Below are 17,399 nucleotides of genomic sequence, written 5' to 3'. Positions count from 1 at the left end.
TGGAAAGATGGTGGACTTTTGGAAAAAGAGGGAATGGGTGAAGTACTTTGAGGTATGGTTGCATTTATGGTTAATTAGTGGGACTAATTGTGTAGAGATTCCCTCGAAATCCGCAACGCGCGGTGTTTCTTCGGAATAAACGCTGATCGGCATCTTCTTACCTGGGTATCGGTTCGGTGCGCAAGTCACGGCGTTGGAACCGCGGCGATGACGCGATCGCTATGATACAACTTTCGGATCAAGCCGACGTCGGTGCGCGGGACCTGGCTTAGGATCGTGCGCAAACACCGAATACGGTGCGAAGGTTGCCGGAATTTGACTGGAAGGACCGCGGAAGCCAACGGAATGGTACGGACTAGGACACGGGTCTTACAAATATAGTATCCCATACCACCATAATCGGCTCACGAGTTTAGTTACTCACTGGTCACTACGGAGAGGCTCGTCACCCTAGCGTAGGCCGACAGCTCGACCAGGTGTCCCATACCACCATGTCCGGCTCATGAGTCTTTGCGGATCAAGGTACCATGGTTAATAGGATTTCACTGGTAAGTTTGGTACCCTAGATTCAAGCATAGCGTCCATACATGGTGAACATACATCGGACAATCGGGTTACTTGACGAACTCGACTAGCACGAGCGCATGTTGGGTTGAATGACATAGAGTGCGCAAACACTCCGCGTGGCCAAACCACTGCCGTCAACTCTAATACGACTCGGGTTCGTCTAATACGTCCTACGTGGCGAAAGCAACCTCAACCACGATGATAAGGTCGATTACCGATTTCCTAGACTAATGCTTAGTCCCAAACACATTACACTACAATAGATATTCATATTGAATGTAAAACAGTAAAGGAATAACAACTCAAATCATGGTACTTAAGCATTTGAAGAATATCAACTTAACATAAATGTAAGCATAAGTAATGCTTGAATTTAAACAACAAGGAATGTAACTTACATGAAGGAAATCATACACACTAGTGGGAGAGTTGAGAATCACTTCTCAACGCCCATACTAGGTTGAAATATCACACTTTAAATCATTCAGGCATTTCTACATACACTTAGAATACATAAAACAACATACATGACGTATGTTGAAATACAAATATTTAGACAATTCCTTTTACCAAGGAGTTGTCACACATACATCTAGCATACATACATGACAAATAATCATGGCAAACACATATACATATTTTATACGCATACGGTACTTTATACATACATGTAGAATACACAAATCTCAATATAACACATGCATATCAGGAACGCAATATAAACACGACATTTGGCATGTGAAATCTCATCCATAACAAGAATAAATCATTAACTGGGATTGAAAGCCTTGAAAACCATAACCTATACACTTAAAGTCCGCACCTTAAGCTAGAAAAGAACACTGAACTGATTTCAGACGAGTTGTCTTCATCAACGGCGATAGAATACCCTAAAGCAAGGATAGAAATGAGATACAACAACACCAAGACTATTCTAAGCTCTAACATAGATTAGGGTTAGGTTAACTTACCCAAAGATGAACTCAGAATCGTCAGAATAACGATTCAAAGTGAAGGTTCAAGGATGCAGAAGAATAGGAAAGAATCTAAGATGATTCACCAACTTCTCTCTCACTTTCTCTCTCTTTTCCACTTTCTTTCTAAGGTAGGGTTAGGAAATTCGTATGGAAATGAGAGCTAGGGTTTTAAAGTCTATAAATAGGCCTATTATTGATGAAAATAACCCCAGGGCCAAGGTATACTTGGGGTATAACCAAAACCTGCCTCTCACTATCCAACGAAGCACTTCCGGTGGGCCTATAACCACGAAAGGTCGGACTTAAGCTCTTTGACCATGGATCTAGGTCCAGCAGAGTTTTCGTACCGACTGGATCTTCAGATCAGCCGTGGTGGATCACACTCAATTCAACGGTCACTGAATCTCGATCAGGTCCACAAGCACAAGGACATGCCTGGGCCACCTTCCCTGATCAGAGGGTGAAATTGGGTTAGAATCCAACGGTCAGATTGCTTAAAATCATCGCGCAAGCGACATGACTCAAATTTCATAAAAGCTTAATAAATTTTCAACCGTTCTCACACTCTTCGCTCCGAACTCAAACAAATCGACCCAGAACATCATCTGGACTTGATTTTCGAGGTGATGGTCAAGCCCAACATGGTGACCGCAACAACCTAAGATCATCGCTATCGGACTTTCGACGCGCGGTCCAGGTCCGATCCAGAACTTCCAAAAATTCTCCAGAACAACTGGATTTAGCGATGGATCCCAGATTTCAGAGTAACATAGCGCTAACTAATCTACAAGTTTTGAGTCATGCAGATCCAATTTAAAGTGATTGATGCAAATTTCACAAGCAATCGAGTATAGCGCTAATTACCCCAAAAACAACTACTAAGGAAAGAAAAGCACAAAATTTTTCGGGTCATTATAGCTCCTTGAATTAAATAAGGAAACATCTTAATAGCTGCAAGTGGATCCCTGGAAACCCTAGTTCCCACCTTTGAATTCTTAAGTTTCTAATTAAATACCTCACAATTACTTCCTTTTATTCCCAATCTAGATTTAGATCTTCTTCTAGTTTTGATTCCAGTTACTTTCATAATATACACGAGATTAGTCCCTATGGATTTGACCTCAGTCTTACCGAGATTATTACTACATCGTGACCCTACACTTGGGGCTGTGAACACAAGGCCGCATCCCCCCATTGGGCAGGCTTCCACATATAGTGGGCTTCTAGTGGGTACAATGGACTGTCCCCTAGGTAATCCCACAAGAGTGTTAACGATGTAAGACACAAATATTTAATACATTCGAAATCATAATACAATTAATCATATCAACACAACAATTTATTTTAATCATATGGAGAGGAAACATGTTACCTGATGATTTAGGGGGAAATCTGATGGAGCAGAATAGAGAATACTTATAAATAATCCATATGTACTATACCATAATATTAAAAAAAATCAAGTTCATAAAGCATTTGATTTGTTTTGATTACTAAGGCCATAAATGAGAGTGATGCTTAGGTTTTAGAAGGTAACATACCTAATAGATATGGTTTATCTTATCTATCTCAACCAAAAATGAATGCTAGATATCTTATAAGATGACCCATCAAATGGAGGGCTTGGATCTTATACTGACATGCTATGATGACACATATTTTAGCATGTGGATGCTTTGTTTTATCCTTGTTGTCCATTCGTCATGAAAGATCATTTTAGGTTATGATTTATATATATATATATATATATATATATATATATATATATATATATATATATATATATATTTATATAACACAATTTTTTTATGTGGGTCCGACTACAAGGATCTAGACTGATTACATGGTTACTACCACTGTATTGACCATTGAGAAGAAATTTTAATCAATCTGAAATTCATGGGACCCGTAATAACCTAAATGATTATTGTACAACTACCATTATTTTTTCTGTACGGTCGCATAAATTTTGGATGTCCTAAATTTACACTCTTAAGCCATAATAGCCTTCTAAATCAAATGGATCGAGTGGATACAATACATATATCACTATGGGTCCACAATCTGATGACCCAAGATGGTTTCTGATGTTAGAAACCGCACTTGGTTTCAACGCTGGAAATCAAACTTTATTTTTTATACTTATTTATTTATTTAATTTTTGGATAGTTCCCATGATAATCTAAATCATGGGTGAGATGGGTAATCTCCTCGAAACAACACTTTTGTGGCCCACACGAATACTCAATAGTGACCATTTAATTTTCACGGTTTAAAGCACTGTGGTTCACATGAGTTTTCTTTCAAATAAAATTTTCAACCACATGTCTCTTATTAAGTGACAAGATTAATAGATGGTACAGATTTGCCACTTACATCAAGAAAGTCCCACATAAAAGGTGTCACACCCCAAACCCGGAGATTGGACTCACAGGAATCCTGATCACCGAATCCGGTGCTGACAGCCTCCGTAGTACCCCATTCTCGGCTCCCAGCGCCCATTCGCCAAATTCCGATCCTAGGATCCTACAAGGAGGATTTTTCAACATACATTTATCTCGTAAGAAGGATAATCAAAAGTTTACCTAAATCACGAAGGTAACATCATCATCACATATCCACTAACAATCATTTAAATACAATGCTGAAAGGGAAATACATATATCGAAAATTAAAGCTCCAGAGGTCTGCTACATGCTCCAAGCTCAACACTGCTGCAACCTAACGCCACTTGCACGTATCTATCGTGCATAAGCTTATAGAAAGCTTAGTGGGTGGTGAAAGTGTATGCATAAGGTAAGTGCCAAGTAAGCAATATCAGAGTAATCAGATTAAGCGGAAATACTGACAAACTCATAAATCATACAATATCAGAATAATGTGAAAATACAATAGGCCAATAAATACCATCAGCTTTATTCAGGCTGTGCGATGCAGAAATATAATAAAAACAATATCATATACTGATGAAGCAATGTAGATCAGCTATGCAATGCGAGGACAGTAATCCAAATGCTATGTGCTGAAGATGCAATGCAATATACGATACGAATGGAATGACCAAACTGGAATGTGAAGTCGGGGTGATAGTACGTAGTATTGCAAGCTTCGGGGTCCACCACAAGGGACTTCTATCCAAACTAGTCCCATACCTAAATTTGTATAGTCAGACTCAATGTGGTAAACTCCTGATCTCAGGTAGTCGCGCGGCCCAACTGAAATCATGGCCATTAAGAAGGTACACGTAACAAATAGTTACGCACCACTAGCTCAAGTGGATAGTGAATGAATGAATAAATGAATGAATATGTAACTCCTGCTCAATAAGTCCATATATCAGTACAGTTCCTCTGTAGGATCATCACCGGGGTCTAGTACACTCTACACCAGCTTGCCGCCTTATCAAATGCACAACTGGGTAAGTGGAAGAGACCTCACTATCCTATCCGCCTAGCCAGTAGTCAGCCAATATCTACCCGGCACGTCGATAGCAGACCCATTCACGAGCTGGTCAAACTCAGCCTAGCTATGCCTACTCCCTTAGGCGGGTAAGGCCACACCACCTCCCAACCGATCACGACATAGTGGGAGACGCGACCTACTAGTATATGGTCCTCATGCGCTCATATATATCCACTGGGTCTCAACATTGGAGCGTCCTCTGGTATCAAGAGGGTTTAGGAATTTTCATCCAGGGCCATCTATGGCAGCCCGATGCTAATAACAGATTTTCGGTGTCCCATCTGGCCATCCACGATGTGCCTGTGGAGGCTACAACCCTGATGTCACTAAGGTGTACAATAATCACAATACATAATGCAAGGTGTATGAGTCATACAATTCAGTCATGCATTAATCCTGTGCATACCGTCCGCTCATGTAAGATAACCTCCGCCTATCTGGGAGTCTCATAACAACCTACCCAATGACATATGTAATAGTCAACCACATCTCATAACAAACATGTAGATGATGCGTATGGGCATGTATTATGATGCTATGCTGTCACATACTCATAATCGGTATCAATAACCGGTATCAGCAATCAACCTCGACAATGTCACGCCCCGAACTCGGAAACCGGGCTCACAAAATTTCCGATTGCCGAATCCGGCGCCGACAGCCTCCGTAGAACCCCATTCTCGGATCCCGGCACCCATTCACCAGGTTCTGATCCTGGGATACTACAAGGAGGGTTTCAAATCATCAGTCTGATTCATAATGAGCATAACAAAAGCATAACCCACAAACAATAAGCACAAGAACACCACCACAAAATCCACTATGATCAAAAACTTTTTAATACAATGCGACAGAAAGGGGAAATACAATATAACAAAAGAAGCAAAACTCCAGAAGCTCAGCTGCACGCTCCAACTACAACGAGACTATGGCTGCGACTGCGTCCTAGCGTCACCTGCACGCATCAATCGTGCATAAGCTTATAGAAAGCTTAGAGGGTGGTGTAAGTATGTGCGCAATATAAATGTGCTCAAAATGCAAGGTCAAGGTAATGCGGAATCATGGTGATGAGCACATGAATGCAATTAGCCGTATCAAGGCTATGCGGTGCAAGATATGAATGCTATCGGCCATAACATAGCCATGCGATGCGAGATGCAACTCAAGCATGCCAATCCTCATCATGTATCAGTACAGTTCTCATTCTGGATAATCACCGGGGTTCAATACACTCCAAATGGCACTGTCGCTCTCCTAGCCGCACAGTCCAAGTGAGCGTAAGAAACCTCACTATCCGCCTGATCAATAGTCTGCCAATACCTATCCGGCACGTCGATAGCGGACCCATTCGCGAGCTGGTCAAACTCAGCCTAGTATTGCCCCCTACCCTCGGGCGAGTAAGGCCACACTCCTTTCCAACCGACCACGACACAGTGGGAGACGCGGCCTCCTGGTATTCGGCCCTCATGCGCTCGTATATCCACTCGGTCTCGACGTTGGAGTCATCCTCTGGTACCATCGGGTTTAGGGATTTTCACCCAGGGACATCTATGGCGCCCGTATGCTAGAACCAAACATTTTCGGTATCCAATCCAGCCACCCACGATGTGTCTGTGGAGGCTATGGCCCTGGTGTCGCTAGGGCATACAGTAACTACAATCACACAATGCAAGTGCATGAGTCACACTACCAGTCATGCAATAGTCCTGCGTAAACCATGCGCTCATGCAGGGCAACTCCGCCTATCAGGGAGCTCGTAACAGTCTGCCCGAAGGCATATGCTATGATCAATCACTCCTCATACCAGTCATACATATGATGCGTATGATAATAAATCATGGATCTATACTAAACATGCATATAGGGATGGGCTCTGCGTATCACAGAGATGGGCCTAGACGGCCTGCAGAGTATAAGTATGGACCTATCAGTGGGCCTTAAGGAGTGTGACAATGCGGACATTTAACCAACATTATCCTTACAATGTGGACGTCAAACCAACATTGTTCCCAAGGCATAGCCCGCCATAAAGTACCATTACACAAACCATAGGAAATCACACATTGCAATGGACCAATATACATCTCATTAGGCCTCGACCCATAGTTCTCAGATACATCAAATGGGCCATCTCATATGGGCCTTATCAAGTGGGCCGCATTAGTGGGCCTTATGTACATTGCAATGGGCCATAACCCATGGGCCTTTAAATACGTTAAATGGGTCGAATCACATGGGCCTTATGTATATACCAAGGTGGGCCTCAACAATGGCCACAAATACACATCCAGGTGGGCCTCAACAACGGCCACAAGTACACATCAAGTGGGCCTCAACAACGGCCATATGGTTGAACAACTTGGATGCAACACATGCATCATGGTGGGGCCCATAGAGGCCCACCATCATATATATATATATTATATATAATATTAATATATGTAAATATATACAATATTATATATAATAATAATATAATGTTATATATATACATATATATATATATAAATATGTATGTATGTATATCCACACACACTCACACAAGTGCACACACACCCACATGCATACACACGTGCACACACACCCACATGCATACACACGTGCACATTCACGTGCAGCAGGGAGGGGTCCCACCGCCCAGGACGGTGAGGACGAACACATACATCAAGCAGCCCCTCCACGGTGCTGGGCACGGTGGGCATGTAACACATGCATCATCGTGGGTCCCATGTGAGGCCCACCATAGCGTTTATCTTCCATCCGATCCGCTTCATAAGGTCACACGGGCCAGGTGAAGGGGAACAACAAATTTCAGCTTGATCCGGAACTTTTTGGGACCCGAAAGGGTTTCAATGGTAGAGTTCAATTCACACTTGTTTCTTGTGATGTGGGCCGCCGAGCGTTGGATTGGCCGATTTTTAGAGGGGGTCCACGTCAAGATAGTGGCCCACCAAATGGGCGGTGTGGATACAAAATATACATCATGGTGGGGCCCACGGATGGAGCCGTGGGTCCCTGCATCTTGTCCGCCCGCTCGTCAGTGCAGCAGCAGCAGCGCTGGCAGCGGGCGCTGCCCTTATATATATATATATATTTGAAATTCCTGATCTTGGGGTTTTTCGAGTGCGGGGCCCACATCAGGTGGATCCGTCCCAACTATCAATTGCTGGGTCTCAAAACAAACCCAACGAGCCCAACATTGGGTATTTTTCGAAGTACAGAGACGGTAGGGTGATTTTTGACGGTAAAGAAGTTGTTTTCGTATGCTCTGGCCCACCAAAAAATTGGATTAGTCCCATCCTTAGGCTCAACGCCTAAAATGATCCCCTGAATGGGATGGACGGCGTGGATTAAGCACAAACATCAAGGTGGGACCTGCATGAGCGGTTCGCCCCAAAACCCAAAGAAATTTCCCTTTTTTTTTTGGTTCAGCCAACGTCCAGCGTCCCTGGACGCTGGACGGTTTTGGGCAGTGACTATACAAGGTGGGCCCTGCTCTGGTGGACCACCAAGGATGAATGGTATGGGTTCAACGCATATGAAGTGGGCCCCTCTTACCGATGGCTTGGATAAACCACATACTTCATGGTGGGGTCCATCCAAGTGGACCACATGGCCACATCATTATCATATGAAAGAAAATGAAAAAGAGAGAGAGAGAGAGAGGGAAAAAAAAAGAGCGGGACACACGTGTGATGGAGGGACCCCGACATTATGGGCCCTCCCTTGCATCCAATCATACACAAAAATAATCAAAGTGGGCCATCGGCCACATCTTTGGGTCCCAAGTGAGATCCACACCATTGATCGGTAGGCCTCACTTGGCCCATCATAAAAATATGAAAACTAGCCTATAGGAGCACCCACCGGTTGATCTCTTCGGTCTGTTGGAACGCCAATGTCCTTGTGCTTCACTTTGATGTAGAGGATGGGAGATGAATGGCTAAGATGGAGGATCTTAGGAGAGGGAAAGTGGGTCACACAACACTCTTTCTCACACTTGAAAAACCATGGACGTGGGATTTTTTTTTTTCTTTGTTGCTTTGAAAAAAATGAAGGAATGAAAAATAAAGGAGAGAGGGAGAGATAAGAGAGAGGGAGAGTAGCTTAGGTAGGTAATGATGACTTGTAAGAGAGGGTGGCTAGCATTAAATGCTTGTAAGAAGGGCTAAGGGTAGGGTGGCTAGCCATAAGTACTTGTAAGAAGGGATAGGGGTAGGTAGGGTGGCTATAGCTAAGGTAGGGTGGCTATAGCTAGGGTAGGGTGATGTCATCGATCTCATAATTTCTTAGAGATTGGTGCCACATGGAATAGGTGGACCCTGCAATACGCGGTCCATGGTCATTATAATGCATGGTCCCCAACTTATGATCTAAGCGTCGGTTTGACGCACAAGACGCGGCGTTGGAACCGCAACGACGGAGCGGTCGCAATAGTATAAGTCTTGGATTAATTCGACTTAAATCTATAAAATATGACTTAGGGTTATGCGCAAACGTTGATTATACGTCGCAGTTGCTGGAATTCGTTGAGAAGGATCGCGGACATCGACGAAATAGTACGGATTAGGGCACGGGTCTTATAGACAATGTGGACATTTAACCAACATTGCCCACAAGGAATGACCCACATAGAGCCTAACATATAGTAAACCTATGGCCTCGCATAAGGGCCTAATATACAACACCATGGGCCTTTCTCAAGAGGTTAATACACATCACAATGGGCCTCTCACATGGGCCCAATATACATCACAATGGGCCTTAAACACGGGCTAAATACACATCACAATGGACCTCAAATATGGACTGCATGTACATCACATTAGGCCTCGACAATCGGAATCAACTTTGATAATTAGAATCGGACTCAAAAATCAGAATCGGCCTCGCCAATCAGAATCATCCTTGATAATCAGAATCGGCTTCAACAATCAGCCTCGACAATTGGAATCGGCCTCGATAATCAGAATCGACCTCAACAATCGAAATTGGCCACAACAATCAGAATTGACCTCGACAATCGGCATAGGAATCGACCTCGACAATCGGAATCGGCCTCAATCAATCAGAATTGGCCACAAAATTAGAATCAGTTTCGATAATCGGAATCGGCCTTTATAATCAGCCTATACAATCAGCCTCGATAATCGGAATCGGCCTTGATAATCAGCCTATACAATCGGCCTCGACAATCGAAATCGGTGCTTGACAATCGGAATCAGCCTTTATAATCGACCTATACAATCGGCCTCAATAATCGGAATTGGCCTTGACAATTGGAATCGAAATCGGCCTTAACGATCGGCCTCGATAATCAACCTCATTACAAGACGGGGTCCATAGATAGAGGACAGATAATGGATTAAGCAATATTAATGGGGCGTAATAATTTGGGTTAACCCACTAGAAAATGATGAGAATAGGCCTAACCAGGCCTAAGGGAAGGTCACAATGTGGACATTTAATTATCATTGCCCATCAATGTGGCCATTTAACCAACATTACTCCCAAGGAGTGGCCCACTTAAAGCCAAACGTATAGTGGGCCCATGACCTCACATAAAGGCTTAATGCACATCACTATGGGCTGCATCACATGGTCCTAATATACATCACGATGGGCCACATCACATGGGCCTAATATGCATCATGATGGGTCGCAACCCATAGGCCTCAAATACAACAAGTGGGCCACATCAATGGGCCACACCAGTGGACCTCATATACACAACAGGTGGGCCTTGCTCATGGGTCTCAAATACATAACAAGTGGGCCTTACACATGGGCCTCGTATGCATCAAATGGGCCACGTATCTGGGTCTCGAATATATTAAATGGGCCATGCGTCATGGGCCCAATACATATCACAATGGGCCTTGCCCATAGGCCACGAATGCATCACAATGGGACTTGTCCATAGGCCACGAATACATCACAATGAGACTTGTCCATAGGCCATGAATAAATCACAATGGGCCTTGTCCATGGGCCTCAGATTCAAGCAGGTGGGCCCCATCATATGAGCCTTAAATACAAGGCAGGTGGGCCCTATCACATGGGCCTCAAATATACATCATGATGGGCCTTATGGATGGGCTGCATCAATGGGCCTCAAGTGGGCTTGGACTACACCAAAAATCATTTCAATAGTTGTAGGTGTAATATATGTATCACTTATTGCAAATGGTGGGGTCCACTTGAACTTGAGATCTGACTCATCCTTCCTCCCATGCCATAAAATGATATCTCAAAATGGCTGTACGATATGGATACAACGCATGCATCATGGAGGGGCCCACCGTCAGATGGACGGCGTGGGATACAAAAAACATACATCAAAGGTGGGTCCCATCCCACACGTACAACATGTGTAGGGTGGGCCCCTCATGAGTTGAACAAGGATGGACAGTGAGATACAAAACATACATTATAGTGGGGTCCTCAAAACTTGCTAATGTGAAGACAATAGTTATATAGCTGGTGTGAGGTACCCCAGCCAATTTGCTTCCCAAGGTGGGTCCACACGTGTAGCCCACCAGTCCAGTAGAATGGATGGATGGGGAAGATATCTACATACATCATGGTGGGTCCCACAGCACCGTTCAGCATTGGACGGTGTGGATAGGGATACCTACGTTAAGGTGGGGTCCATGTAAATGGACGGACGGTGTGGATGGGGTCCACACAACAGATGGGCCCCACTACAGCTAACATCAATACAGCAGCAATACAGTTGCTATACGATGCAGCTAGCGGCTGCTGCTTCAATGGCAAGGTGGGTCCCATGCAGGGCCACCATCATATGTTATAATATAATATTATTATATTAATATAATATCATATTATTATTATTATTATTATTATTATTATTATTATTATTTTTTAATTAGCTGTTTAGTATAGCCCACTGTCAGTTCATACTTCAACGTTAGCCATGTCCAACGTCCTTGGACGCTGGACGGACGGTTTAGATATATATGCATTTAAGGTGGGTCCCGCGTGTGGGGCCCACGGCTGGTGGGTCCCACCGTCCTGCTATGTGGACGGTGTGGATATACCACATCATCACGGTGGGTCCACATCAATGTGGCCCACCCGTTTGGTATCAAGCTCATATTTATGTTTTCCCATATCTGAACGGTGTAGATCCAACACGTCCATCAGGTGGGTCCCATGAAGGTGGACGACATGGATACATACATCATAGTGGGTCCACAATCGGTGTGGATCTAGTGGGCCACGCCCATCATAAGAGAGAGAAAGAGAGAGAGAGAGAGAGATCGGTGAGAAGGGGAGGGACCCCACCACTATGGGCCCTCCCTATACAATGCATACATTAAGATGGGTCCCACTATATGTGGGTCCTCAAATCATCAAAATCAACAAATAAAATCACCCACCTTTGGATCTCCTGTTCCATCTTTTGCCAATGCATGTTAGAGCTTTAAGGAAAGAATTTCAATGGTTGAGATTGATCATGGAGGGTGGGATTGGATGGTAGGAAGGTGGCCACACAAGCTTCTCTCCCATGGAAGCCATGGACAGTTGCTTTGAGAATGAGGGAGAGAGAAATGAGAGAGGGATGTAAGGAGAGAGAGGGATGGGTGAGTGAATGATGGAGTGATGGGGAGTGAGTAATGTGTATTTGACATGTAAGGGTGTGTAAGAGAGAGAGAGAGTTGACTTTGTGGGATTGTTTGTACTTGACATGATGTGTACTTGATTGATGAGATTGATGTGATGTTCTCTTGGATTTTGCAATTGCGCAGAGTTTTCTCGAACTGAACGCGGGCCTACACCTTCGGCCTGGGTATCGCCTCGGCGCGCAAGCCACGACATCGGAACCGCGGCAATGGCGCGGTCGCAATGGTACAGGTCTTGGGTCGAGCCGATTCAAGAATATGGGATGCAACTCAGGGTCGCGTGCAATTGCCGATTACAGGTTGTAGGTTGCTGGAATTTGACCAGGAGGACCGCGGAAGCCTACAGAATGATACGGGCTAGGATACGGGTCTCACAAAAGGCCCATCAATTTAGACTAATTCCGGTACCATAAATAGATAAACTTCACTTTTACAAGTTATGTTTTTATACCCATTTTATATTATTGTATTTTTTCATGGTGGTCCACACATAATATGTGTGCAAAAGATCTATCCCATTCACCATTTTACCAACATTGTTTTAGGACATTGGTAAAAAAAAAATGAGGTAGATTTGTTATTCTGGTGGATCATACCATTATGAACAACATCGACCGTTCTTCTACCATTAAAACATATATATTTTTTATTTCGGACCCTCCTAACTATCTGTGTAAGATCCGAGTTATTCATTGGTCCACCCAATTATTTTTTAATGGTAAAAAAAACTTAGTATCTCCATCGAAAATCCCTGCGGCCTCGATGGATATTCCAATGGTGAATGCATCATGAATTCTATTTTGTATATTATGGCCTACCAAAATGTTAATTGGCTTAATTTTTGGAGGTTTGCCATATTTTGGTCCTTTGAACCTAATGGACCGAATTGATCAGCCCCATATGGAAAATAAGCCGAACATTTAATTCAAGTAAAATAAAAAGGAAGTATCTACGTGTTTCATTTTCATTTTTGGTTATATGCATAAGGTGCTCCAAGGTACGCCGTGCATATGCACGCTTATTGATATATGTGCACATTTGTTGCCCCCTTGGTAAATCCACACCGTCCATCATGCAGGCCCATATCATAATCATATAATTAATGTAAAAAATAAAATAAAATAAATACTAACCTTACAAGTTGTTCTTCCCCTTTATCTAATCTCTCTCCTTTTATCTTTTCTCTCTTCATTTTTGTTTTTCTCTTTATGATCGGAGAGAAACGTTTGTCCTTATAAAGAAGGAATGATTCTGTTGGAGATGATCTCTCCTGGATTGCTAGTAGGTTTTTTTTTTTAATAAATCGTATCAAGCAAGAAATCCTCGTTGCGTGTGATTTCAAATCTTAAGTTCTTCATTGATATATGGGGTCCATCATATTTCTTATGAGCAATCTATTCCGATAATCCTCTTTATGATATCATGTTAAGTTATGGACCAAAGGACAAGACATATCTAACAATGTATGAGTGAGTGGTGATGATAGATGGTTAGCTGGATTGGATTGATAGTGACTAGGGTCACATAGTTGGGACGGTGTAGATCACTAGGAAAATCCACCCCGTTCATTCAACTTCTCGGATCTTGTTAACTTATGGACTAAAAATGGAGCTTATTTGGTAATCATGTGTGCCACAAAGTTTGGAAATCAGCTTAAACCTGTCTATTATTGAAATTTTCCCTGTGGCTAGATCTGATGATTGGTTTGGATCTTCTCAGTGGGTCCTACTATGATGAAAGGGTGATGTGTTTAACTGGTCAAGATCCACTTCCATTTCACAACCAAAGAAGTTGAGAGATAACATGTGATACCAAAAGACATTAGTATTATCTTTATTCTTTTTTTTTTTAATATATATTATATTAAGATATGTTCAGTTGCATAGACCGGAAGTCCCACATCCCTTAGGTTTTGGAAATTTTTTTTAATGTAAATAACTTTCATTCACATTGTCAATTTCAAATGAAACTTTAGCATGGCCTATCATTTTGTCTGCTCTATCAACAAATAAAGTTTGAGCCTTGATCTCACCAACATGGCCAAAATGTCTTTTTAATGACTCATATCTACCTATAATTCAAATCAACGTGTATTAATGTCACATGTGAAAACTTACCGAAAATTGTAATGTATGTCCTATAATTTTTCAAATGAATAATTTATTTTGAGATTTCAATGGTCTGTTTGGTGGATATAAACATGATAGATGGGAAGATGAAGGTTTAAAATTTAAGTAATTGGATGGTTAGGATATTAATCATACTTACGGGTTATTATATGATCAGTTTTGTGAATGGATACGTAAAAAGTAGCTTTTGGATGTGATCTAAGTTAGAAATGTATACCATTAGATTCAAGTGAATGGTTCATTGGTGTAAAATGCTTAGATCATAGTTTTAACGGTAAGTTAAGCACATTTATAAGCGACGGACAAAATGAGAGGATTCAAATGTTAATTTGATGTGCGAACAAGTGGTTTTGAAGATTTGGTAATTAGTTTACTTGATCAGGTGATCCAAATTCAAAGTGGATGGTCAGATATCTTCATCTGATGGTGATATGTTATATCAATGGTTAGTTTTAATTTACAGGTAAGAATATTAGAGTATTTAATGATTCATCCTATCAATCAATGGTTGAAAAGTACTCCCTACGGTTAGATTCAGGTTAAACTATATAAATATTAATGGATCTATAAGTGTACAGTTAAACAAGTGTAAAAGTGTAATCGTACATCCTTATGTACAGGTAAACTTGCACCCAAAATTTTAGATTGTTACAGATACTCTATGTGACACTTTGGTGAGAAAGATAGTTATAACATAATACCCATTGTATAATAGACATTATATAGACGAGAGCTTCAAGTAAATGGATAACAAACAAAATTATAAGCATTGCAAATAATACAATACAAACACGGGTTTTGATAGAAAGCAGATGCCCCGTACCATAGCTACCATATCGGGCCTCATTCCCACCGACCAATGGCACATTTGCACAATGTGAACAAGCCGTACATGTTTAGGAAGATGTGGGTTATATCACAGTATGTCTCCTCATTAACCAAACACACACACACACACACACACACACACACACACACACACGAAAGCATACAATAATTCTTAGAGAACTGGAACAGAGCTAAGCACTTCTCAATGGATACTTCGAACTTCAGATCATAACCTTGCAACTTTTGTTCAATGATTCCATCCAACCGTTCAATCATTTGGGTTGTAAGATAGTTGGATGAATCACCAACCTCACCTCGCCTAAAGAAAAGCTTATAGTCAAGCACACTTAAGTACTTGTTTCTGTGTTGAAACTTTCCCATTTTATTCACCTCCAGATTGCTCAAATTCTTGAAACTACATAACCTTAGTATATCATGGATCACCTCTTTTCTTTCTTTGTCGGGTGTGAAAGGGTATCCTAAAAACTTCGCCAACCTTTTCAACTAAACCATAGGCTCTCTCTTTAAGTCTTCATACTTACGAAACATTAGCTTCTCAGGTTTTTCTAAGCTAGCCTTCCAATACCCCAACACGTGGTCCCAGAAGGGCCGGAACGGCGTAACACCTGCACAAAAAAGGTCAAATGCCTCTTCAAGTGAAAAGGATGATTGAGTCTTGGTTGTCCATTTTGTTGTGAAATGCCAAAGAGAAATAAAGACATCTCTATAGGATTTCTATAAAGATAGACAACTTTGCAGTAGTGAGAGTCCTAAATGGGTTGTGGCAATGCCATGTAGGGTATATGTGTACAAAGGAGGGCAGGAGAGGGAATGTTGTCAGGAGCCAGAATTTGGTTATTTGGGTAGAGGTCGACCTCCAAGAAAGGGACAATTTTATGGGGATTATTGGTGAGTAAGGGGTGTTGAGGATATGGATAGCGAGTCCAATTCACAATAGCAAATGCGAGTGCCTTGAGCTATGTAGTGCCCGATTTAGGTATGGTCGCGAGTAATAAATCACTGTCACGAGCTTGGAAGTGTCGTTGGCATGCGATGGTTCCTGGTAGACCGATTTTGGTGAACCAAATGCCTTGGTATTGATAGGGAGGACTTTATCGCCACCCTTTTTCTCTTGGAAGGGGGGGACAGTAGTTCCCTGCATTCCTGGCTTATTATTTCCTCTTCTTGTAGGAGAGTAGGGGTTGTTTGGGAAGTGGCCATGCTGATTGAACGTTTTAATTAGATCACTTCACCCAATGGTTGTCGATGATAAATGGGACTTTATAGAAAACCCAATTGAGATGGGCAGTAAATATAAAGACTAGATCATGTAAGCATGCATCACATGGCTCTTCATGTATGCCTAAGTGTAACTCACAAGCCATGTCCCGTGGATTACGATGTGCTTTTTATAATGCATTTACCTCCGCTACTAGAAAAGGGGCATACTCTAGTGTTAACGTACTGGGAATATGTGGTGGCAATGATGTTTTCATGAAATCCAACTCATATTCCACTACAACAAATTATATCAACAGTGGCACTTTAGGTGCTTCTTGCACTGGCGCTGTGTAAAACAGGGCCCAGGGGCCATGGATGTTTTACCATATATATATATATATATATAAAACCTACATACTCATTCCGCTCCCAGATCCCGCGCCTCTCTCTCTATCTGCCTCTCTCTCTCTCTTGCATCTCTCTAGATCTTGCGTCTCTCTCTCCATCAGCCTATCTCGCACTCTCTCCCTCTCCCGATCTCTCTCTCTCTCTCTCTCTCTCTCTCTCTC

General features: G+C 42.2%; 1 pseudogene; it reads right to left on the bottom strand.

Annotated features, from left to right (window-relative positions):
- LOC131244135 (cytosolic sulfotransferase 1-like) overlaps window positions 1-16,994 on the bottom strand; it is a 76,243-nt pseudogene extending 59,249 nt beyond the window's left edge.
- Window positions 16,995-17,399: the final 405 nt, after the last annotated feature.

Source organism: Magnolia sinica, chromosome 4, assembly GCF_029962835.1.
Source record: "Magnolia sinica isolate HGM2019 chromosome 4, MsV1, whole genome shotgun sequence".
NCBI classification, from domain to species: Eukaryota; Viridiplantae; Streptophyta; class Magnoliopsida; order Magnoliales; family Magnoliaceae; genus Magnolia; species Magnolia sinica.
This window is presented reverse-complemented; position numbering and strand designations above follow the sequence as displayed.